The sequence below is a fragment of the Pogoniulus pusillus genome, chromosome 17 (genome assembly GCF_015220805.1).
Source record: "Pogoniulus pusillus isolate bPogPus1 chromosome 17, bPogPus1.pri, whole genome shotgun sequence".
Lineage (NCBI taxonomy): Eukaryota > Metazoa > Chordata > Aves > Piciformes > Lybiidae > Pogoniulus > Pogoniulus pusillus.
Window position 1 is genome coordinate 15,212,729 of NC_087280.1, and position 22,537 is coordinate 15,235,265.

General features: G+C 49.3%; 1 protein-coding gene across 9 annotated transcripts in view; it reads right to left on the reverse strand.

Annotated features, from left to right (window-relative positions):
* The window catches only part of GLCE (glucuronic acid epimerase), a 56,024-nt gene that overhangs the window by 18,871 nt on the left and 14,616 nt on the right, over positions 1-22,537 (reverse strand). For 6 of the 9 annotated variants that reach the window (XR_010305396.1, XM_064157856.1, XM_064157857.1 and 3 more), the window contains one exon: positions 18,027-18,128. The gene's annotated coding sequence lies outside the window, so the exon portion shown is untranslated. Of the gene's footprint in view, positions 1-17,627; positions 17,698-18,026; positions 18,129-18,750; positions 18,909-21,373; positions 21,507-22,537 lie in introns of those variants that run through there. The other 3 variants (XM_064157859.1, XM_064157860.1, XM_064157863.1) reach the window with 3 other exon arrangements.

A 22,537-nucleotide genomic window follows, 5' to 3' on the forward strand; every position in this document is an offset into this window, starting at 1 on the left:
CCAGAATGCCTCTCAAGTCCAGGCTATCGTCAGCTTTCTGTGTCCTCAGCAAAGCAGAAGCTTCTTTGGTGTGAGGGTGCTGGAGCCCTGGAGCAGGCTGCCCAGAGAGGCTGTGGAGTCTCCTCTAGAGAGCTTCCAACCTCCCCATGTCATTGTGACACTGGACAAGCTGCTGTGGGTGCCCCTGCTTGAGCAGGGAGGTTGGATTGGATGATTTGCAGAGGTCCCTTCCAGCCCTCCCCATGCTGAGATGCTGTGAACCATCCCCCAGAGCTTCATTCATCAGCTGAGATGCTGTGAACCATCCCCCAGAGCTTCATTCATCATTGCTCAGCCACAAAGCCCAGGATGAACCCAGGAGGCTCCTCTTGGGTATAACCATTGGGTAAATGCAACAGAAAAGGCTGGGGTAGTTTGCTGAATGGTTGTGCTTGGAAGTGATAACCTCCAGCATGGGAAGACCTCAGGATCATAGAGGGATGTTTACTAGGTGGGAATCCCAGCTTCATGGCTCTTCTCTGGACCCACTCCAGCCCCTCAATGTCCTTCTTGGAGTGAGGGGCCCAAAACTGAACTTAGGACTCAAAGTGTGGCCTCATCAGTGCCCAGTCCAGGGGGACAATCACTTCCCTGGCCCTGCTGGCCACCCTAGTGCTGACACAACCCAAGACTGTGGTCTGGAGAACAGGAGGCTCCAAGGTGACCTTATTGTGGCCTTCTAATATCTGAAGGGAGCCTACAAAAAAGCTGGGGAGGGACTTTTTAAGTTATCAAGTAGCAACAGGACTGGGGGGAATGGAGCAAAGCTGGAGGTGGGGAGGTTCAGGCTGGACATGAGGAGGAAGTTGTTCAGCATGAGAGTGGTGAGAGCCTGGAATGGGTTGCCCAGGGACATGGTTGAGGCCTCATCCCTGAAGGTGTTTAAGGCCAGGCTGGATGAGGCTGTGGGCAGCCTGATCTAAGGTAGGGTGTCCCTACCCACAGCAAGGGGGTTGGAACTGGATGATCCTTGTGGTCCCTTCCAACCCTGACTGATTCTGTGATTCTAAGATGCTGGTAGCCTTCTTGGCCACCTGGGCACAGGCTGGCTCATCTTCAGACTGTCACAGTTGCCCCAACCGAGAGCAAGAAGCTTCTGAAGTGGCTTAAAACCACCAAACATCCTCTTGGACAAACAACTCAGGACTGCAGAAGCCACCTGACAAAGACCATTTCCCAGGCACAGGTCTGTTGGCAGCAAGCTAAAGCATTCCCATTGAAATTCTCTCTGTTTAAACAATAATCAGAAGTGAAGCTGCCTGCTGAGCCTCCAAGGTCCCCGAATCATCTCCCACGCCTGCTCTGGCTTTGCTCAGCAGGAAGAACAACACTATTTCTACTTAAATCCAGGGATTTCTGCTGAATACTGATAAGACACCTATTTACTTTGAAGCCTCTACACTGGACTAAGCCATTTAGTGCAGAGGAAAAAAGGCCTGAACAGCTACAGCCCATTTGAGGTCAGTTAAACTCAGGATTTAAAGGAACACCACATGTATTTAGTGCCATGGTCTAGATGAGTGGATAGGGCTGGGTGCTAGGTTGGACTGGATGATCTTGGAGGTCTCTTCCAACCTGGTTGATTCTATGAAGGCCACTCACTCCAAGAAGGACATTGAGGGGCTGGAGCAGGTCCAAAGAAGGGCAACAAAGCTGGTGAAGGGTCTGGAGAACAGAACTGGTGAGGAGCAGCTGAGGGAGCTGGGGCTGTTCAGCCTGCAGAAAAGGAGGCTGAGGGGAGACCTTCTGGCTCTCCACAGCTCTCTGAGAGGAGGTTTGGAGCCAGGTGAGGGATAGACTCTTCTCCCTAGTGGCAGGTGATAGAACAGGAGAAAGTGGCCTGAAATTGTGCCAGGGGAGGTTTAGGCTGGAGACTAGGAACAATTTCTTCCCTGCAAGAGTGGTCAGGCATTGGAACAGGCTGCCCAGGGAGGTGGTGGAGTCCCCATCCCTGGAAGTGTTCAGGAAACCTGTGGCCATGGACATGGTTTGACAACCATGGTGGTGCTGTGTTGATGGTTGGACTGGATGATCTTTTAAGTCTCTTTCAACTGAAATAATTCTATGGCTCTATAAACTACAGCAGCAAGATTAGAACTTCAGTCTAAACCCAGACCTAAATGTTAGACTCAGCTGAACACAACCAGACCTGAATTTCCCCACCCCACCACATTTCCTGTTTACTGCCCACACAAAACCCCTCCTTAGGTCACTCTGATCTTACAGAACAGAACAAATAGCTCAGGAATTGTTTTTCATCACTGTCTAAGTTCTTTGTGATAATTCTAATGATAGCAAAACCTCAGATCCTTTGCCAAAGCCTATTTGTGTCCTAAAATGTGACATTTGTCATCACTTCACTCCCTGACAGCTCTGAATGTCCCAAACATGTTTTACCTGTGCCCTCAACCTGCTTGTGCTGGCTCCTTGGACTTTTCCTATTACCTGCCTGTGCTCCAGCAAGGCCACACCTGGAGAACTCAGTCCAGCTTTGGGCTCCCCAGTTCAAGAGAGACAAGGAACTACTTGAGAGATTTTGTGGAGACTACAGAGATGCTGAGGGGCATGGAACATTTGTGAGGAAGAAAGGCTGAGAGCTCTGGGGCTGGTGAGCCTGGAGAAGAACAGCCTGAAATGCACAAGGGGCAATGGTTTGCAACTAGAGCAGGGGAGATTTAGACTGGACATTAGGAAGAGATTCTTTCCAGCAAGGGTAGTGGTTGCCCAGGGATGTTGATCGATTCCCCCTCCCTGGAGGCATTCAAGGACAGGCTGGATGAGGTCTTGAGCAGCCTGCTCTAGAGGAAGTTGTCCCTGCCCATGGCAGGGGGTTGGAACTGGATGATCTTTAAGGTCCCTTCCAACCCAAACCATTCTACAATTGCCCTATCCTACAAAAGGAGCAAGATGAGGAGGTTGCAGAGGGTCAAGAAGCTCTCCAGCCACTGAAGTGTGTTCTGGCACAGCACATCACTCCAAAACTTTGCAGATGAAGTTATTTCTAGCTCCTATTTTTCTACCACATCAGGAAACCAGTTAGCAGAGGCTGCTGCTGTAATTAGAGCCCATTTATTGCAGAGTCTAATAAATCCACCTGCTTCCCAGATGGATTCAGCCATTAATCCCCTCGCTAACGGCACAAACAACAACTCCAAGCCATGGCTGCTGCTCACAGAGCTGTTCCCTTGCCTCTTTGCAGTCTATCAACTCTCCTGTTGTTACTGCCCAGATTAATGAAGCAAAAGCTGAACCCAGTCCATCAGTCTCCTTCCCACTTGGGCTGTGAAAGCAAAGCCTGAGCTAGGTTTAGCCTGAAGAGGAGGCTGAGAAGAGACCTCATTGCTCTCTACAACTACCTGAAAGGAGCTTGGAGTGAGGCTGGTGTTGGCCTCTTGTGCCAAGTAATCAATTACAGGACAAAAGGTAATGGACTCAAGATGCAGCAGGGGAGAATTAGGTTGCAGATAAGGAACAATTTCTTTCCTGCAAGAGCGGTCAGGCACTGGAGCAGGCTGCCCAGGGAGGTGATGGAGTCACCACCCCTGGAGGTGCTCAAGAAGCATGTGGGAATGGCACTTAGGGCTGTAGTTTAGTGGCCACGGTGGTCTTAGGTTGATGGTTAAACTTGATCTCAGGGTTGTTTTGGTGGGAAAAACACTCTCTGACTCTATGATCAGAAGCCCTCCTGCTCTGCCAGAGAATCATAGAATCAACCAGGTTGGAAGAGACCTCCAAGCTCATCCAGTCCAACCTAGCACCCAGCCCTATCCAGTCAACCAGACCATGGCACTAAGTGCCTCAGCCAGGCTTTGCTTCAACACCTCCAGGGATGGGGACTCCACCACCTCCCTGGGCAGCCCATTCCAATGCCAATCACTCTCTCTGCCAACAACTTCCTCCTAACATCCAGCCTAGACCTCCCCCGGCACAGCTTGAGACTGTGTCCCCTTGTTCTGTTGCTGGTTGCCTGGCAGAAGAGCCCAACCCCACCTGGCTGCAGCCTCCCTTCAGGTAGTTGTAGACAGCAATGAGGTCAGCCCTGAGCATCCCCTTCTGCAAGCTGCACACCCCCAGCTCCCTCAGCCTCTCCTCACAGGGCTGTGCTCCAGGCCTTCCACCAGCTTTGTTGCCCTTCTCTGGACACATTCCAGTACCTCAACATCTCTCTTGAATTGAGGAGCCCAGAACTGGACACAGCACTCAAGGTGTGGCCTGAGCAGTGCTGAGTACAGGGGCAGAATGACCTCCCTCCTCCTGCTGGCCACACTGAGCTGAGGAGCTGCCTTGCCCCTGTCACTTCTGATGCCAAACACAAATGCATTTTCCCTGGAAGTTCATGGAAAGAGAAGAGAAAAATCTAAGACTAAAACTGAGATTTCTTCTCTCTCTCTTTACTGCCTCATCAGAAACACTTAGACAATGTCTCATGGGGTTATGTACACATCAAGAACTCCTTTCAGCAACTAAACTCTTCCACTGAATGACAGAACACAGTCACCCAGGCATGACACAGGCAGCTCACAGTGCAGCTCTCCTAAATAGCTGGGAAATAACAGCTCTAAGCATTGAGCAGCCACAGCAGCACAAGCTCCCTCTGCTCTGAAAGTCCTTCTCCATTTTCCTCTAACACATGCTCTTAGAGATCTCTTATATGATCAGAAAGAGCCAAGGAAAGGCAGCACAGCTTGGTGAGCTCAACTCTGCTAGATTTGTTGGCTCTTCTTGCAGCCCAGAAGATGTCACATTCATTTTGTGTTCTTCACTTCTTCCCCATCAGGATACTTCTAGGAGTTTACACTAAATACCCAAACAAACCTCCTGCTCCTGAGCACAGAATCAGAGAATTGTTTGGGTTGGAAAAGCCCTCTAAGGTCACTGACTTCAACCATTAACCCAACACCACTGTGGCCACTAAACCATGTCCCAGTGTGCCATGTCCTTGGTTTCTTGAACACCTCCAGGCATGGGGACTTTGACACCTCCCTGGGCAGCCTTTTCCAATCCCTGACCACTCTTGCAGCAAAGAAAGCATTCCTCACATCCAAACTGGTGCAACTTGAAGCCATTTTCTCTTGCTCTGTCCCTTGTTCCTCGGAAGGAGACACAAACTCCCATCTGACTCTAATCTCCTTTCAGGGAGTTGTAGAGTGCAATGAGGTCTCCTCTCAGCCTCCTTTTCCTCCAGGCTGAACAGCCCCAGTTCCCTCAGCTGCTTCTCACCAGCCCTCTTCTCCTGATCCCTCACCAGCTTTGTTGCCCTTCTCTGGACCTGCTCCAGCCCCTCAACCTCCTTCTTGGAGTGAAGGCCCAAAACTGAACCCAGGATTCAAGATGTGGCCTCATCAGTGTGGAGTGCAGGGGCAAGATGACTTCCTTGGTCCTGCTGGCCACATTATTCCTGATGCAGGCCAGGAATCATCTTCTTGCCATGGTCTAGTTGATTGAATAGAGCTGGGTGCTAGGTTGGACTGGATGATCTTGGAGGTCTCTTCCAATCTGGTTGATTCTATGATTCTTCCCACCATTAAGCAGCCTGCTAAGGAACCCACCCTGCAGTAGAGAGATGTGGGAGTCAGTGTTGCTTTCTCTCCTTCCCACCAGGGTTTCATGGCCAGTAACAGAGGGGCCAGAGGCACAGGAGCTTCTGCTGCCAGATCATGACAAGGCCTGCAGGAATTCAGCACAAGGCCTGCCCCAGATTCCACCATGGACAGCTGGCAGGGGCTTGGCATGCCTGCTTGCATGCAACCTTAAAGTAAAAATAGAAGAACAACCCTTTGAGTCTGAAGGGCACTCAAAAAGAGTGGGCACGAGACAGCACACACAGCTCACCCTCACAGCTCTGTGGCTCCTCCCAAGCTGATGACATTTGAAGATGTGGTCCAGCATCTCCCCTGCAGAACAGCCCTGATGAGGAGCAGCTGAGGGACCTGGGGTTGTTCAGCCTGGAGAAAAGGAGGCTGAGGGGAGACCTTCTGGCTGTCCACAGCTCCCCTGAAAGGATGCTGGAGGGAGGTGGGGTCAGTGTCTTCTCCCAAGGAAGAAGTGATAGGAGAAGAGGAAATAGCTGCAAGTTTCACTAGGGGAGGCTTAGGTTGGATATTAGAAGAAACTTCTTCACCGAAAGGGTTCTCGACACAACTGGAACAGGCTGCCCAGGGAGGTGGTTAAATTCCCATCCCTGGAGGTGTTTCAAAGAGGCAGTAGAGATGTGGTGCTGAGGGACATGGTTCACCTTGGTAGACTTAGAGAATGGCTGGACTCAGTGACCTTAAAGGTGTTTTCCAACCCAAAACAATTCCATGATTCTGAAGGGATTTCAAGACCATGCAGATGTGGTGCTGCTGAGGGAGAGGGTTTAGTGGTGACCTGGCAGTGCTGGGTCACCATTGGAATTGATGATCTTCAAGGTCTTTTCCAACCCAAATGATTCCATGATTCTGGAGGTCAGGCTGGAGCAGCAGAGGCTGGAGCAAGAGACAGTGTGGGGCAGCAGCACCATCCATGGCACCAGGCACAGCAGCTGGGACCACTCTGGCCTCAAATCCATGAGGATAGTTCTGTGATTGTCATAATTAGGAGAGGGATCATTCCACTTCTGTCAGATGAGGTAGGTTTGAAATTTCCCCTCTCAAACAGCTGCCCTGAGGGGGTCCAGGAGAGCCTTGCAAAAAGGAGACTGATGGTTGCTGAGAGCCTTCCTGAGAGCTTCCCAAGACAGGAAGCCACACATCCTCCCACGCACCCACCTCCATCCCTCAGAGGGAGCTGGAGGCACAGCTGCACTGAGCAGCTTCTCACAGGCTGGAAAAGATGAAATGACTCCAAACTGCTTGGATTCACAAGAGGTTCAGCAGATGAGGCTGGCAAAATCTCCACTTGGACAGAAAAGGCTGCTGAAGTTGATGCGTAGGAGGCAGCTCTTTGCCTACAGCTCCTTCCCTTTTTGAGGCTTCAGGAACAACCTCACAGCTCAGTTCCACAGAGCAGAGTGTTCACAGTCAGCACGAGCTGACCTCAAAATCTTACTCTGTACTAAAGGCAGAGAACTTCAATATCTGAGAAGAATGACCAAGGTGAAAGTTAGTTCATCCTGCTTCCCTGCTCACCAATTTGCAAGACTGAAGACAAGAACTTACTCTGCCTTTGGCAACCTTACACTCAATGTCTTGGTTGTTAAGAATCACAGAATGAATTTTGGGGGGAGGGGGTTGGAAGGGACCTCTGGAGCTCATGGAGTCCAACCAGGATCACCTAGAGCAGGTCACACAGGAATGCATCCAAGAGGGTTTGGAATGTCTCTAGAGGAAGAGACTCCACCACCTCTCTGAGCAGCCTGCTCCAAGACTCTGCCACCCTAAAAGTAATGAAGTTCCTTTTCATGTTTAGATGGAACTTCTGCCCTCTTGACCTGCCAGTGGGGATCACTGAGAATTCAAGAGGTGGAAAAAAAGCCAACCCAAGCACCACGAAGGGAGGGGAGCTTTATCAATCAATCAATCCATACACAAACATCATGATTGCCTTATAGACAAGCTCTGCCTAGCCCCAAATGAGGTCATTAATCTAATGAAAACACATCAAGCAAAATGAGTTGAGGCTGACAACCACTCCCATCCCTCATCATTAATCTTGACCATCTCACATCCCTACAGGCAAAGAGGCTATTAAAATGATGATGCTTCAATCACTCTGCAGATGGAACTCATCAGGCCACTGTAAAAATGGTTTGTGAGCAGGACACTTCAAACATCTCACCATGTACAGCAAATTACTTGGGATGCAGAGAGTGTTTCTTGCTGTTCCTTTAGTGCATCTTAGCCTGCCCACCAGCAAAGAGTGGTGGGGGCTGGAAGGGCCCTCTGAAGGTCATGTAGTCCAATTCCCACTCTAAAACAGGGGCACCTGGAGCTGGTTACAGTCACAGAATCATTTCAGTTGGAGTCCAACCATTCTCTAACGCTGCCAAGGCTGGTGCTGAACCATGTCCCTCAGCACCACATCTCTGCCTCTCTGAAACACCTCCAGGGATGAGGATTCAAACATCACCCCAGGGAGCCTGTTCCAGCGTTTGAGAACCCTTTCAGTTAAGAAGTTTCTTCTAATGTCCAACCTAAACCTCCCCTGGAGAAACTGGAGCCTGTTTCACCCTATCACTCATTCCTCAGGAGAAGAGCCCAACCCCCACCTGGCTCCAGCCTCCTTTCAGGGAGTTGTAGGGAGCCAAAAGGTCTGCCCTCAGCCTGCTTTTCTCCAACCTTCACTGTGCTCCTCACCAGACCTTTCCCCAGCTTCACTGACCTTTTTTAGGCCTGCCCCAGGGTCTCAGTGTCTAGTAGGCAGGGCCACAAAAGTGAACCCAAGACTCAAGGCTGCCCAGCATCACAACAGCCAGGTGGGTTTGGAAGCTTCTCCAGTCAAGGAGACTCCACAACATCTTTGGGCAGCCTGCTCCAGGGCTCCAGCACCCTCACACTAAAGAAGTTCCTCCTCTTCAAATGGAACCTCCTCGGTCCCAGATTGTGCCTATTGTCCTTTGTCCTGTTCACAGGCACCGCTGACAAGCCTGGCTCCATCCTCCTGCCCCCCACCCTTTATCTCTTGCTGAGCACTGAGCAGATCCCCTCTGGGGCTGCTCTTCTCCAGGCTCACCAGTCCCAGGGCTCTCAGCCTTTCCTCCTCACAGAGATGCTCCAGGCCCTTCAATGTATCACAATGCCTTCACAAGTGGCTTTTCTGTGGGGATTTGATTCTTTCTGAGCAACTGGTGAGGGAACTGCCAAAAAAAACCTTCATCCTGCAAAACGTGGAGAGATGCAGTTGGCAATTAGAGAGGAACAATGGTTGTGCTGATGGCGCTGCTGGTGTTGAACACGTTCAGCAAGAGGCGCTGCAGAAGGTCCTGCACATGGGGACAGGATAAAAGGGACTGACAGTAGCTCTGTGCTAGCAGCTTTGCTCAGCCTTTAAACACAAAGAACTTTCCAAGTAAACATTTGGAGCAGAAATGGAAGCATTCAGCATTCTGGGCAGGGCTCAGCCTTCCCAGTTTGTGCACTCTAAGCATTTCCATTCTCCAACTTGCAGGCACTGACTAAGAATGCAGATGGAGGGGGGCTGACTTCTTTCCTGGATGATGCTGTTCAGAAGTTGGTGCCTGGTAGATAATCAAGCAAAGGCATGAAAAGAGAAAACTGCTGCAAAGATGAAGTGAGGAAGATCACAGAATCCCAGAATGGTTTGGGTGGGAAAGGACCTTTAATGCTCATCCAGTCCATGCTCCCTGCAGTCAGCAGGGACAGCTGCAAGTAGAACAGGTTGCTTAGAGCCCCAAACAACCTGACCTGCAAGGGGTCCAGGCATGGGGCATCTCCCACCTCCCTGGGAACCTGGGCCAGGCTCTCACCATCCTCAGCTCAAACATTTCTCCCTTCTCTCCAATCTGAATCTCCCTCTTCCAATTCAAGCCATCACCCCTTGTCCTGTCACAACAGCCCTTGCTCAGAAGTCTGTCCCCAGCTTTCTGATCAGCTCCTCTAAGTCCTGAAAGGCCACCAGAAGGTGTCCCTGGAGTTTTCTCTTCTCCAGGCTGCACAACACCAACTCTCTCAGCCTGGCCTCACAGCAGAGCCCTTCCAGCCCTCCCAGCATTGCTGTGGCCTCTTCTGGCCATGCTCCAACAGGTCCATGTCTCTGCTGTGCTGGGGACTCCAGAGCTGGCCCCAGCACTGCAGGTGAGGTCTCAGCAGAGCAGAGAGGCAGAATTCCCTCCCTGCCTCTGCTGCCCACACTGTGGGGATCAGTCCAGGACACAGCTGGGATGGGAGTGCTCGGTGCTGGCTTCTGTCCACCTTTGCACCCCTCCTAGTACCCAAAGTCCTTCTCCACAGGGCTGCTCTCCTGCCATTCATCTTCCAGTCTGTGCTGATACCAGGAATTGCCCCAAAACAGATCATCCAGTTCCAACCCCCTGCCATGGGCAGAGACACCTTCCACTAAACCAGGACGCTCAAGGCCTCATCCAATCTGGTCCTGGACACCTCTAGGGAGGGGACATCCACAACCTCCCTGGGCAACCTGCTCCAGTGTCTCACCACCCTCACTGGAAAGAATTTCTTCCTCATCTCCAGTTTAAATTTCCCCTCTTTCAAAGCCATTGTCCCTCATCCCCTTACTACAAGTGCATGAAAAATGTCCATCCCCAGCTTTCCTCTAGGCCTCTGTCAGGCACTGGAAGTCAAGGAGCACTGTGCCAAAGAGAAGACACATGGATACACACCTCCTTCCCCAATATCCATATCTGGAGTTTGAGGTCCTCACACCTAAAGGTCAGTTTGGATATGGATTTGAACCACCTGCTCTAGTAGAAAGTGCCCCAGCCCATGGCAGCAGGGCTGGAATTAGCTGATCTTTAAGGTCCTTTCCAAAGCAGAGCAGTCTGATGCAGGAAGATGCAGGTGAAGGAAGGTCCCCACATACTCTGTTTGCTGCCTGTGCATGCTCCAGCCCACAGAAAGCACACATGGAGCTGCCTGGAAGCCGCTGATGGATGCTGCAGGAAGAGCTGATCTCAACTTGATCTGGGTACATCAGGTTATCAGCTTGGATCAGCTTGGTAATGGACACAACTGAACAATATTTTGGTTTCCTTTTTTGCTGCTCTTCTTAGCTCAGCTTTCCTTTTGCTCCATCTGATACAACCCTCATGGCTGAGAAACTGCTTACACAACTCCCAAGGTACTCTCAGAGAGGACAGGACAGCATTTCCCAGCCTTCTGCTGGCTACTGGGCCAGTTTCACTTCGATTTATACCCCTTGGTGATGCTCAGAGACACTCTGCCAAAGCAGGAACTGCAGAAGATTTGCAGCTGCAGCAAGTGCAAGAGCTCAGGACACTCAGAGCATGACTAATTCCTTAGGCAAGGAGAACAGAGGAGCAGCTCTGCTGCACTGGTACCTACAAAAGCATGAGAAGATCACATGGTTATGAAAGAGCACACTTTACTAAGCTGGCCAGAAAACCACCACTGTTTTCTTGCAGGTCTCCCAGAAGCAGTGAACTATGAAGTGACTTTACCCCCTCTGCCAAGTCCATTTCTCCATGGAGAAGCAAAAATAGTTTGACCTTCTGTGAAGGACATAGAATTGTTTTGGTTGGAAGAAGCTCTAAGATCATTAGCACTGCCAGGTGACCACCAAACCATGCTCCTTAGCACCACATCTCCATGGCTTTGAAACCCCTACAGGGATGAGGGCTTCACCACTGCCATGGGCAGCCTGTGACAGGTCTTGATAAGCCCTTCCCCGAGCAGATTTTTCCTCATGCCCAACCTAAGCCTCCCCTGGGCAGACTAGAGGCTGTTTCCTTTTGTTCTCTCACCTGATGTATGGGGAAAGAAAGACTAACCTTCACTTGGCTCCAGCCTCCTTTCAGGGAGCTGTAGAGTCAGGAGGTCTCCTCTCAGCCTCCTCTTCTCCAGGCTCAACAATCCCAGGTCCCTCAGGTGCTCCCCACAAAATCTGTTCTCCAGACCCTCCACCAGGTTTGTTATCCTCCTCTGGACCCACTCCAGCACCTCAGTGTCCTTCTTGGAGTGAGGGGACCAAAACTGAACACACAGAACTGAAACATGGTTGAAAGATCATAGAACCATAGAATCCCACATTGAAAGGAACTTAAGGACTATCTGGTCCAATTTTCCTTGGGAAAACCATGGTCACCCAAGTTGTTTACTGCCAGGGCAGATCCTTCTCATAGATTCACAGAATGGTCTGAGTAGGAAGGAACATCAAAGATCATCCAATTCCAACCCCCTTGCCATGGGCAGGGACACCTTCCACTAGCCCAGGTTGCTCAAGGCCTCATCCAGCCTGGCCTCAGACACATCCAAGGGAGAAGACATCCACAGCCTTCCTGAGCAACCTGTGTCAGTGTCTTGCCACCTTCACTGGAAAGAATTTCTTCCTCATCTCCAGTCTAAGTTTCCCCTTTTCCAGCTCCAAGCCATTGCCCCTCCTCCTATCACTACAAGCCCCTGTAAAAAGTCCCTCCCCAGCTTTCCTGTAGCCCCCTTCAAGTACCAGAAGGCTCCCATATAAGGTCTCCTTAGAGCCTTCTCCAAGCTGAACAGCCCCAACTCCCTCACCCTCTCTAGATACAGGAGTTGCTCCAGCCCTCTGATCATGTTCATGGCCTCCTCTGGACCCTCTCCAACAGTCTGATACCTTCTTGTGTTGGAGACCTCAGAATTAGACAGAGCTCTGCTGACAGAGGACTAATACAAGGCTGGGTGAGCACATAACCATGGCTGATAGGTCAAACAGAAGCCAACACACACTTGGTGATGCTCAGTGAGCATCAGATGTCCATTACCCTGCAAGCCAAGTCTGAGAGCAAACAGCACAAGAGAGGTTTTACAGGAGGGAAGGCTGAATTTAGCCCCTGGGCTACTAGAGGAGAGGTTTAACTCCTATTTAGTGACTTATTTGGAGCAGGTACAAATTAACCAAGCCACCTTTTTGCCATCTGCTTGGAGAAAGGAATTCCCACAGCAGGGCAATAAAATATGGTGATGTGACATTTCCACAGCAGCTACAGCAAAACCTGCTTGGTCAACAAGCCCCCAGACACACAGTCCACCTCTCACCTCCGTGGAGAAGCAGCACAAAGCCACCAAGCTTGTGGAAATTTCCAAACAGAAGCTGGCTCCTTTGGCAAAACAACAACAAACCAAGCTGCTGGAAAAGCTGCCCTGGATGTGCCACCACCAGAAAGTGAGGAAGGGAAAGCTTAGGCATCTGTTGCCAGTAAAGGTACTAGGTCACTGGAGAAGCAATTAACAGGCTTGCTGCAACCAACTCCTTCCACCCAGCCGTGGTGCATCAGATCCCAGAAGCTCCCAACAAGCTGGAAGGTGCTGCACAAAAGCACTGAGGTGGTGCCTGAAGCAGAGTGGCTGGAAAGTTGCCCAGCAGAAAAGCACCTGGGGGTGCTGGTTGATAAGCAGCTGAATGTGAGCCAGCTGTGTGCCCAGGTGGCCAAGAAGGCCACCAGCATCCTGGCTTAGATCAGCAGGGACCAAGGAAATAATTATGGCCCTGTACTGGGCACTGATGAGGGCACACCTCAAATCCTGGGTTCAGTTTTGGACTCCTCACTCCAAGGGCATTGAGGGGCTGCAGCTGGTCCAGAAAAGAGCAAAGCAGCTGTCAAAGGGTCTAGGGCACAAGTTGAGGAAGCTGGAATTGTTGAGCCTGGAAAAAAAATGAGGTTGAGACCTTCTGGCTCCATGCAGCTCCCTTAAAGGAGGCTGGAGCCAAGTGGGGGTTGCTCTCTTCCCCCTAGTGTCAGGTGACAGAACAAGAGGAAGTGGCCTGAAATTATGCCAGAGGAGATTTAGGTTGGAGATTAGGAACAATTTCTTCCCTGCAGAAGTGGTCAGGCATTGGAACAGGCTGCCCAGGGAGGTGGTGGAGTCACCATTGCCAGAGGTGTTCAAGAAACCTGTGGCCATGGCACTTTGGAACATGGTTTGATGAACACAGTGGTGCTGGATTGGTGGTTGGATTTGATGACCTTAGAGAGCTGTTCCAACCCAAAGAATTCTGTGATTCTATGGTGACAGGTCCTTGTTTGAGTGCAGCTCAGAACAACCTACTGAACTGACAGGTTTTCAGCTGCTCCTACTGAAAAGTTTGCTTTGTGTTAGGGTGCCTCTGAAATACAAACCAAAAGGCTTAAAGCTCCTCTGTAGTCTAAAGGCCACCTCCAGGAAGGAGCATCCACAGCCTCCCTGGGCAACCTGTGCCAGTGTCTCACCACCCTCACTGCAAAGAAATTCTTCCTAACATCCAGTATAAATCTCCCCTCTGCCAGTTTAAACCCATTGCTGCTCATCCTGTCATTACAAGACCTTGCCAATAGTCCCTCCCCAGCCTTCCTGCAGGACCCCTTCAGATACTGGAAGGCTACTCCAAGGTCTCCTCAAAGCTTTTTCTTCTCCAGGCTCCAGAGCCCAAATTCTCTCAGCCTGTCCTCATAGCAGAGCTGCTGCAGCCCTCTGAGCATCTTTGTGGCCTCCTCTGGACTGGCTCCAACAGTTCCATGTCCTTCTTGTGTTGGGGCTCCAGAGCTGCACACAGGACTCCAGGTGGGGTCTGAGGAGAGCAGAGCCAAGGGGCAGAATCCCCTCCCTTGCCCTGCTGCCCACACTGTTCTTGCTGCAGCCCAGCACAGGGCTGCTGTCTGGGCTGTGCACACTGCAGGCTCCTGTTGAGCTTTTCATCACCCCAGACCCCCAGGTCCTTTTCCTCAGGGCTGTTCTCAGCCATTCCCCACCTGGCCTGGAGTTGTGCTTGGGATTGCACCTACCCAGGTGCAGGACCTTACACTTGGCCTTGTTGAATTTCACAAGGTTCTGTTCTGGGCTCCCCAGTTCAGAAAGACAGGGATCTACTGGAGAGAGCCTGGGGAAGGATACAAAGATACTGAGGAGCCTGAAGCATCTCTGTGAGAAGGCAAAGCTGAGAGACCTGGGGCCATTCAGCCTGAAGAAGAGCAGCCTGAGAGCAGTCTGCTCCAGTGAAGGTGCCCATGGCAGGAGGGTTGAAACTGGATGATCTTTATAAGGTCCTTTCCAATGCAACCCACTCCGTGATTCTGTGATTAAAACCAAAATCCACACCAACTTATTTTCTCCTGGGGTGCTCCAGGCTGCCTTCTTTGTTGAGAAGTTCAAAGCTTTCACTCTTGATTCTCTTTCAACCCCACTGCCAGCCTATAAATTATGACTTTAGATTGCAGGGCATCCAGAGACTCCAGCCAGGGTCAAGGCAAAGGCTCCAGCAAGCTTTGCAGTCCTGCTTTATCAAAGCAGCCCTTTAGCAGATGCTGAGATGCTCTGTTTGTCTAAACTCAACTCTTCAGCCTATAATCAACAGCTTTGCTGCTGCTTTTCCCCTCGGCAGGATTAATTATCAGGCTGCCCAAATCACCTCCCTGCCCACATTAACTGATGCAACATCATTTAAAACAGATTAAATACAGCCACATCCCAAACTTGAGCATGTGAATAATGCATGGGGCCATAAAATTCTACACAGAACAGGGGAATTCTTGCAAACAGGGTTGGGTTCTCCTCCCCCTTCCTTCATCTACCCCCTTCTCTTGTATTTTTTTTATATCAATATTGAACTGTAGGACAATTATTAGCTGATACAGTTCTAACAGCAGCAAAATGATGTTTAGCATCTGCTTCAAAGCAGTTTCATTCCATCCATCACTTACAGGAAAATAGGATCAAGCCAGGAGTCTATGAATAACTCAGCTTTTTCTCCAGGATTCCATCTAGACTGCTTCTAAAGATGTATAATACCCTGACTACATTAACACATTAAAGCTTAGGAGATTGCCATCAGTGCTTCTGCAGCTTAATTTCATCTGTGCCTCACAATTCAGATCTTCAGCTACTTTCATCCTAGGAAGACAACCCAAACCCCCCCCCCCCACCAACCCAAAAACCAACATCAAACCAACCCAACCACCTCATCACTCCATTAAAAACTCCTGATGCTCACATAAGCAGATTGCCAAGCGTGGTTAAGAGGATATATATTTAAAACCTGGCAGCAAAACTTTCCTCCCCTCCTAAACAGCAGCATTCTCTCTGAGTCTACTGCCTGGATGTTAATTAAAAAAGGGCAAACCAACACATATTCTGTGATCAAGTGAAGCTAGAAAAAGTCAGGGAAGGATGATGAGTTTAACAAATCCATTCAGGAGGAGACCTGGAGAATATCACAAGTGAGAAGGGGGAGGGGAAAAAGGAAAGAAATGAAACATTTTAAGCAAGTGATATAAAAATAAATATCAAAGACCACAAGGGACTGAGTCTGTTTGTTTTCTCCTGCAGCTGCAGTAACACAAAATGGATGCTTTTTTTTTTTTGATGGGGGTTTGGGGTTGGGTTGTTTTTTTTCCTGCCAACACCACCTGATTTTCTAAACAGCTTTGGTTCAAAATTCATTTTCTCCCTTCCAGCTGCAGATTTTAATTGCTAACACATATGCTCTTGCTTCATTTTCTTTCCCCCCCCCTGCTCACTCAAAAGTAATGAGAGGATTTCAAACACTCTGTGCCCTAGACAGTCCTGGCTGCAGAGAGTAATTGGAAATGACAGCTTGTGTACACCAGCGAGGGCTTGATGTGTGGACATGGAGAAGAGGCAGATTCACAGAAGCACTCACCCCAAGCTGAACAAATTCAGCCTGAACATAAACAAACCACCCCCAAACTCACCCATTTCAGAAGCTGCACACAGGAGCAGAGCTGTATTAATTACTGGGCAGGAGTTTAAAGTCCCCTTTAATCATTTGGAAATGCTTTGAAATCTCCTGTCTGGTGAGGCAGCTCCCAAAGAGCTTTTATCTCTCAGCTCTAGCACAGGAGCTATGCTGGAAACCTCCAGATGAAGATTTGCTACCCTTACAGTTTCTGCTACCTTCCAGTGGTATCAAGCCTTTTGAATTAGGTTTCCTAAAACTGTGCACAGATAGATGAAGCTCAACTGGTAAATAAAGGAGAAAAGAGAAAAATCATCACTGAATTCCACCCAGGGTAAAGGAGGTAGAACAGAAATCATCCCAGAATTTCACCCAGGGTAAAGGAGGTAGAACAGAAATCTTCCCTGAATTTCACCCAGGGTAAATGAGGTAGAACAGAAATCTTCCCTGAATTTCACCCAGGGTAAAGGAGGTAGAACAGAAATCTTCCCTGAATTTCACCCAGGGTAAATGAGGTAGAACAGAAATCATCCCTGAATTTCACCTGGGGTAAAGGAGGCAGAACAGAAATCATCCCTGAATTTCACCTGGGGTAAAGGAGGTAGAAGAGAAATCATCCCTGAGTTTCACCCAGGGTAAAGGAGGTAGAACAGAATTAATCCCTGAATTTCACCCAGGGTAAAAGAAGTAGAACAGAAATCATCCCTGAATTTCACCCAGGGTAAAGGAAGTAGAAGAGAAATCATCCCTGAATTACACCCAGGGTAAAGGAGGTAGAACAGAAATCATCCCTGAGTTTCACCCAGGGTAAAGAAAGCAGAAAAACACCAATAATAATAAAAGCAATCACTGCATTTAACCAGAGGAGAAACTTCAGCTGCAAAATGAAAGCCAAGTTTCAGTTTCACACCTGGATTTCAGGAAGTATCCCAAAGCCTCTGTGCAAAACCAACAGGTCACAAACCCTGCCCCCCTTCCACTCTGCCACCAAAAGCTCATTGCCTACAGCATGTCTAACTCTACACAACATCCAAAAGGAAGGGCATTCAGATACCCCTCTCAGAAAGGCCACACAGCTAAGAGCATGCAGACCTCTTCTCCCGCAGAAGAATTCCCCCTTGATACTCGGAAGCACTCACACTGGAGTAATTTATGGCTGCCATGGTAACATCACTACAGCTCACCCAGTCTCATGACATTCATGCACCTACTACCCCCTCCACAGTGAGATTGTTCCACCACCTCCACCTTTTTCCCCCCTCCTCTCTCCCCACCAGCATCCTTCACAAGTTCCCGAGCTTACTTACCATCTAAACAGGGGAAAGAAAAAACCCTGAAGAGGAGGATTTAGGCAGCAGAGCTACAACAAAACCAAGCAGCTCCTCTCTGCCCCAGCAGGACAACAAACAAGCTGGTGGTGGAGAAGCGGTGCTGAGAGCAGATTGTGTCCTCTCCTCTAAACCTGGCATCACCAGGACACCTCCTGCAAACCTCCTCCCCACCCCACACCCTCCCCTCCCCGGCCACATGCCTTCTGCAGCTGCGAGTGACTAAATGGGATCAACGTTAACCGTTTAGGGCATCCCCAGCAGGCTAAACCTTCTACAACAGAGCAAAACTCCTGCCCCGGAGTTAATCCAAGGCAATTAATACTGAAAACAGGCATTGCTGAAGCAGGGAGCAAGGATAAGCTGCTCTTTACTTACCTTAAGCAAAAGGAGGGCTTGGAATTCTAATGCATCTCAGATTTGTTTCAACTTCAGAAAGACGTCAGTTGGTGGTTTGAAAGCGAGTTCCCTCCTGATTCCCTACAGGAAAGACGTGGAAAGAAGGGGAGGGGAGGGAGTTAAAAAATGAAGTACTTAAGGAAGAAAACACGAGGCAAAAATGAAGCACTTAAAGATCTGCAGCAGCCATGGGAGTGGATTTTCGTGTGTGTGTGTCCCCCCACATCTGTAAAAATCCTTTTATTCAGCCTTGCCTGCTCTTAAGATGAATTTCAAGGCTCAGCTCTTGACATGCAGAAATCACTGAAGGATCAAGAGCATAAATGTCACTTCCTCTAGGCAGGCACAGCAACTGCAAAAAGGAGCTTTAATCTGCTCTCCCCACCTCAATCCTCCCCCACTGAAGAGGAAATCCTGACATCTGCCTCCTTCCCAGCTTTCTGAAGCCTTCCCATTCCAAGCCCCTCTCTTAGGAGGATCCCAGGAACTACCAACCATGAGGTAGTTTCACTTGAGAAACTGTGCTAGGCAAAAAATGAATCTAAATACTCCACCCCCAACTTCCCTCCAGCCCCTCCAAAAAAAAAAAGCTAATAAAGCAGGAGTCAAAGCCTAACCTTCAAACAAATCACAGCTTTCTACATCTGAGCAGGAGCAGAGGCTTTGGAATTATTAAATGAGCTTCAGAAGGGATTTTACTCACCAAATTCCACTGCAAAAGCTTTTGTTTATGGGATGCAGCCCCGAAAATATTTGCTAAGGTTTTTTTCCAATAGCCTTTATTGCCTTTTTTTCCCCCCCTTTCTTCAGTCAAATTCCACAAGCATTCCCTTTTTTTGCCCTTTCATAACCAAATCCAACAACATTGCCTTCCCCCCCCTTCCTAACCCAATCCCACAAACATTGCCTTTTTCTCCCCTCTTTCCTAACCCAATCCCACAATCATTGCCTTCCCCCCCTTTTCCTAACCCAATCCCACAATCATTGCCTTCCCCCCCTTTTCCTAACCCAATCCCACAATCATTGCCTTCCCCCCCTTTTCCTAGCCCAATCCCACAATCATTGCCTTCCCTCCCACGTTCCTAACCCAATCCCACACTCATTGCCTTCCCCCTCTTTCCTAACCCAATCCCACAATCATTGCCTTCCCCCCCTTTTCCTAACCCAATCCCACAATCATTGCCTTTCCCCCTCCTTTTCCTAACCCAATCCCACAATCATTGCCTTTCCCCCTCCTTTTCCTAACCCAATCCCACAATCATTGCCTTCCCCCCCTTTTCCTAACCCAATCCCACAATCATTGCCTTCCCCCCCTTTTCCTAACCCAATCCCACAATCATTGCCTTTCCCCCTCCTTTTCCTAACCCAATCCCACAATCATTGCCTTTCCCCCTCCTTTTCCTAACTCAATCCCACAATCATTGCCTTCCCCCCCTTTTCCTAACCCAATCCCACAATCATTGCCTTCCCCCCTTTCCTAGCCCAATCCCACACTCATTGCCTTCCCTCCCACGTTCCTAACCCAATCCCACACTCATTGCCTTCCCCCTCTTTCCTAACCCAATCCCACAATCATTGCCTTCCCCCCCTTTTCCTAACCCAATCCCACAATCATTGCCTTTCCCCCTCCTTTTCCTAACCCAATCCCACAATCATTGCCTTCCCCCCCTTTTCCTAACCCAATCCCACAATCATTGCCTTCCCCCCCTTTTCCTAGCCCAATCCCACAATCATTGCCTTCCCTCCCACGTTCCTAACCCAATCCCACACTCATTGCCTTCCCCCTCTTTCCTAACCCAATCCCACAATCATTGCCTTCCCCCCCTTTTCCTAACCCAATCCCACAATCATTGCCTTTCCCCCTCCTTTTCCTAACCCAATCCCACAATCATTGCCTTTCCCCCTCCTTTTCCTAACCCAATCCCACAATCATTGCCTTCCCCCCCTTTTCCTAACCCAATCCCACAATCATTGCCTTCCCCCCCTTTTCCTAACCCAATCCCACAATCATTGCCTTTCCCCCTCCTTTTCCTAACCCAATCCCACAATCATTGCCTTTCCCCCTCCTTTTCCTAACCCAATCCCACAATCATTGCCTTCCCCCCCTTTTCCTAACCCAATCCCACAATCATTGCCTTCCCCCCCTTTTTTTAACCCAATCCCACAATCATTGCCTTGCCCCCCCCTTTTCCTAACCCAATCCCACAATCATTGCCTTCCCCCCCTTTTCCTAACCCAATCCCACAATCATTGCCTTCCCCCCCTTTTCCTAACCCAATCCCACAATCATTGCCTTTCCCCCTCCTTTTCCTAACTCAATCCCACAATCATTGCCTTCCCCCCCTTTTCCTAACCCAATCCCACAATCATTGCCTTCCCCCCCCTTTTCCTAACCCAATCCCACACTCATTGCCTTCCCCCCCCTTTCCTAACCCAATCCCACACTCATTGCCTTCCCTCCCACGTTCCTAACCCAATCTCACAATCATTGCCTTTTTCTGCCCTCTTTCCTAACCTAATCCCACAATCATTGCCTTCCTCCCCCTTTCCTAACCCAATCCCCCAAACATTACCCTTTTTCCTCCTCTTTCCTAACCAAATCCAACCAATATTAACTTTCTGTTGCCCTCTTTCCCACCCCAATCCAACAATTTAGCCCTTTTTTGGTGCTCTTTCCTTAACCAAATCCAAACTTACAGCAGCTGGAAGATGTTTGGGATTTTTTTTGGGGGGGAAAGCATTTTATAATGCAGCAAGCCCAAATTCCCTCAAAACAGAAAGGAGATGTCATAGAACCATTAAGGTTGGAAAAGACCTTTAAGATCAAGCCCAACCAACATCCTAACTCCACCACCTAGGTAGCTTCCCAGAGAAAGCAGGACACCAGCATCGCCTCGCGACGCCACATAATTAACTCCTCAAATGGCATTTTAATGATCTCTGCCCTTCCTCAGCTTGGCAACCCCGTGGATAATTCCTCTCTTATTAGCTCTCTGCATCCTTCCCAAATCCAAATGAAACAAAAGCTCTTCTGTTGGGTTGGGGTTGTGTATTTTGTGCCTTGATGGAGTCCTGTTGGCAAAGGATTCCCCTAAGAGGAGGCTCATTCACACACTTCATTTCTTTAGGTAGCCAACACCACACCTGGATCTTTTTACCAACCTAGTGGAGTATTTCCCCTCTTGAATGAGCTCTATAAAAGAAAATCAAATTTATCACCCATTCAAAGCCTGGAACTGTTTGGGTTTGGTTTTTTTCCCCCTCTCATGCTCTTGCTGGAGGCTCAATTTCATAAACAAAAGAGGCTCTAACAATTCAAACCTTACTTTCAAAGATGCGATGTGGCTGTCAGGAGCTTTCTGCTACACAGGCAGAACATTTCTTCAGCCCCCTCCCTCCAAGGCTTTGCATACATTGAAAGCCTGTGTTTTGCTTTTTAAATGCTGATAACTCCTCTGTTTCTTGTTCTCTCCTTTAAAGGATTAAAGCTCACAACCACACAGACGTTTTTATTAGCACACCACGCACCACTAAATTGTCAGCTTCTCTTCCATGCTTCTCCTGAAAAAGGGGGGGGGGGAATCCCAAACACAAACCACAACCCCAGCTACTAAAGAAGTGGCCTTGAAAACATCTTTACAACAGAACCACTAATTTTTCTTGGCACTTATTTCTAAACTGAAGCAAACAAAAGCCAAGATCCCAACAGACAAAGCTCCCGCATGGATTTTCCTCCCAGCCAGGCTGCAGAATCATAGAATGGGTTGGAAAGGACTAAACTTCCATGGGCAAGGATGCAGCAATCAAGAATCCCTTCACACACAACATACATGTTTAAAGTCTCTCCAGTAGGTAGCATCTCCCCCAAACCTCTTGGCTTGCCTGTATCAAGAGATGGAATCTGTATTATCTAACAGCTTACTCAGCTGCCTTGAAGTGGCCAGGTTGAGATCTCACCCATTCTGCACTCTGGTCCTCTGGCAATCATAGAATCCTAGAGTGGCTAGGGTTGGAAGAGACCTTGAAGATCATTTAGCTCTGACTATGGGAAGAACACCAGACTAGGTTGCCAAAGGCCTTGTCCAACCTGGCCTTGAACACCTCCAGGCATAGCGCATCTCAAAACCAATCTGGGCAGCCCGAGTCAGGCTCTCACCACTCTCAGGGTCAAACATTTCTCCCTTCTCTCCAGTCTCAAGCTCCCTCTTCTAGCTCAAATCCTTACCCCTTATCCTGTCATGACAGGTTCTGCTCAAAAGGCTGTCCCCAGCTTTCTTCTCAGCCCCTTTAAATGCTGAAAGGTCATCAGAAGGTGTCCCTGAAGCTTCTTCCTCTCCAGGCTGAACAACCCCAACTCCCTCAGTCTGGCTTCATAGCAGAGGGCTTCCAGCCCTCTCAGCATTGCTGTGTCCTTCTCTGACCCCACCCCAGCAGGTCCTTAGGCAGTAGAAATAAACCTGCACCTCTTCCTCAAGAGGAATTCCTCTCTA